This window comes from Amblyomma americanum, chromosome 9, assembly GCF_052857255.1.
Source record: "Amblyomma americanum isolate KBUSLIRL-KWMA chromosome 9, ASM5285725v1, whole genome shotgun sequence".
Classification (NCBI taxonomy): Eukaryota; Metazoa; Arthropoda; class Arachnida; order Ixodida; family Ixodidae; genus Amblyomma; species Amblyomma americanum.
Genome location: NC_135505.1, coordinates 59,657,538 through 59,660,287, shown reverse-complemented (window position 1 = coordinate 59,660,287; position 2,750 = coordinate 59,657,538). Strand labels below are relative to the sequence as shown.

Here is a 2,750-nt window from a genome sequence, read left to right as displayed (position 1 = left end):
GACAATGGCGAGTGCAAAAAAATTGGCCGTGGTTAAGCGCTGGTTAAACCTCGAGTGACGCAATGGCTACATCTGGCCGCGGGCAACTCGCTCAGTCGAATAGCAATGTCAGTGTTTCGCCGCTCAGTTTCGCTGGGCGTTCCTTCTTCATATTCTTCCGAGTTGACACGGCGCATTAGCACTGCTGTTGCAGCTGTTGCGCGAACCTTGAGAGTGTTCACCAGCGCCACCCTCGACCATAACGGCGGACGTAGCACGTCCTGTAATACCGCGAGCGTGAAGTGGAACGTCGTCTAACGGCGAGGGCGAAAACTGTGCGAGAGCCCTCTTAAGTAACCTGTGGCATCAAGACTGCCAGAACCGAGACCCTCGTTAAGCTATTAGCAGACAAGGAAAAGTAAATGAGGGGCCCATTTGACAAACTTATGAATGGAGCCAACAGTCACCAGAACCAAGGTGCATAGGGGAACGTTATATTTTTTAATGTGTTGTGCTTATCAGTGGGATAATATTACTTAGATTACTAAATCGCTAAAGGAAAATTACTTATAAAGCAGCAGAAAAAACAACCATGCCGCCAGTGGGATCCGAACCCACGACCTCCGAATATCGCGTCCGGTGCTCTTACCGAGTTACGGCGACGGTTGTCCAATGTGCTGCTCTCGTGGGTATTTATGTTTATTTGGAGAACGCGAACCTCGAGAGTGTTCACCAGCGCCACCCTCGACCATAGCAGCGGACGTAGCACGTCGGTTCTGGCAGTCTTGATGCCATAGGTAGCATAAGAGGGCTCTCGCACAGTTTCCGCCCTCGCCGTTAGATGACGTTCTATGTCACACTTGCGGTATTACAGGACGTGCTACGTCCACCGCTATGGACGAGGGTGGCGCTGGCGAACACTCTCAAGGTTCGCTTACACGCAAAACATAAATACCCACCAAAGCAGCAGATTGGACAGCCGTCGCCGTAGCTCAGTTGGTAAGAGCACCGGACGCGGTGTTCGGAGGTCGTGGGTTCGGATCCCACCGGCGGCATGGTTGTTTTTTCTGCTGCTTTATAAGTAATTTTCTTTAAAAAAAAGAAAAAGCTAGTTCATTGGCACTAGATATTAAAAAATAAGAAGAAACATTCCCCTATGCACCTTGATTTCGGTGACTGTTGGCTTCCTTAATATGTTTGTCAAACGAGCACCTGAATTCATTTGCCTAGTCTGCTAATATATATATATATATATATATATATATATATATATATATATATATATATATATATATATATATATATATATATATATATATATATCCCACCGGCGGCACGGTTGTTTTTTCTGCTGCTTTATAAGTAATTTTCTTTAAAAAAAGAAAAAGCTAGTTCATTGGCACTAGATATTAAAAAATAAGAAGAAACATTCCCCTATGCACCTTGATTTCGGTGACTGTTGGCTTCCTTAATATGTTTGTCAAACGAGCACCTGAATTCATTTGCCTAGTCTGCTAATATATATATATATATATATATATATATATATATATATATATATATATATATATATATATATATATATATATATATATATATATATATATATATATATATATATATATATATATATATATATATGTGTGTGTGTGTGTGTGTGTGTGTGTGTGTGTGTGTGTGTGTGTGTGTGTGTGTGTGTGTGTGTGTGTGTGTGTGTGTGTGTGTGTGTTAAGGAAGACAACAGTCACGGAAACCAAAGTTCATAGGGGAATGTTTCTATTGTTTTTAATATCTAGTGCCAATCAATTAGTTTTTTTAAAGAAAATTACTTATAAAGCAGCAGAAAAAACAACCATGCCGCCAGTTTTTTAAGCAACCTAATAATAGAAGTATTAATATTTAATTGATCAGCGGTACAAAAAAAAATACAAAGCTTCCCCTATGCACCTTTGTTTCGGTAGCTTCTAGCTTCCTTCATATTGTCACGATCTGGTGACTGGACTCCGGAGAGCAGAGAGGCTGCGAAAATGGTGTCTAAACAAAACTCTTTATTTGGGCTGATTGCGCTCACAATGAATTGAATCGACGGGGGCCTAGCAACAACCATGCTCGGCGGTCGTCGAACAGAATTCCCGCCGCTGTCGGCCGTGCTCAATTTAAAGCTGATAGCGAGCTTTCGAGATAAAGCGTAAAAAGTTCGTAGAACATTCCCGAACAACGTAGAATCAGCTCTGCCTGGCTGCGATCAATCGAGATTAATCTAGTCGCATCTTGCGTCGCAAACAACGCGATAAACGGGCCTGGCTGCAGATTTGAAGAAGGAACAAACACTGCAAAGAATCGCGGCATTACTCCCCTCTAAAAGAAGCATCGACCCAATGAATTAAAACAAATAATGCGACTAGTAACAGATAAAACGAATCGTGGAAATGCAGCGTCCATTAGCGCGCATAATATTCCTTAAGACAGACGGCAAGGAAAACTGGTCGTACGTGGCGTCGCTGGGATGCAGTCATTGCGTCAGGGATGACTTCATAATCCAGTTCACCCAGCCGACGTAGAACGTTGTACGGGCTGAAATAGCGGCGCAAAAGCTTTTCACTCAATCCACCGTGGAGAGTTGGCGTCCAAACCTAGACTTCGTCTCCTGGCTTGTATTCCGCGTGGCGTCTTCGTAGGTTGTAGCGTCTGGCGCCTGTCCGCTGCTGGTCTTTGATCCGTAATCGGGCAAGCCTTCGAGCTTCTTCAGCTCGTTGAAAGTAGGCGGCAAC

At 43.5% G+C, this 2,750-nt stretch overlaps 1 non-coding gene across 1 annotated transcript; it reads left to right on the top strand.

Annotated features, from left to right (window-relative positions):
* Nucleotides 1-960: 960 nt before the first annotated feature.
* Nucleotides 961-1,034, top strand: TRNAP-CGG (transfer RNA proline (anticodon CGG)). Its single transcript has one exon. It is a non-coding gene; the product is annotated as a tRNA-Pro (tRNA).
* Nucleotides 1,035-2,750: the final 1,716 nt, after the last annotated feature.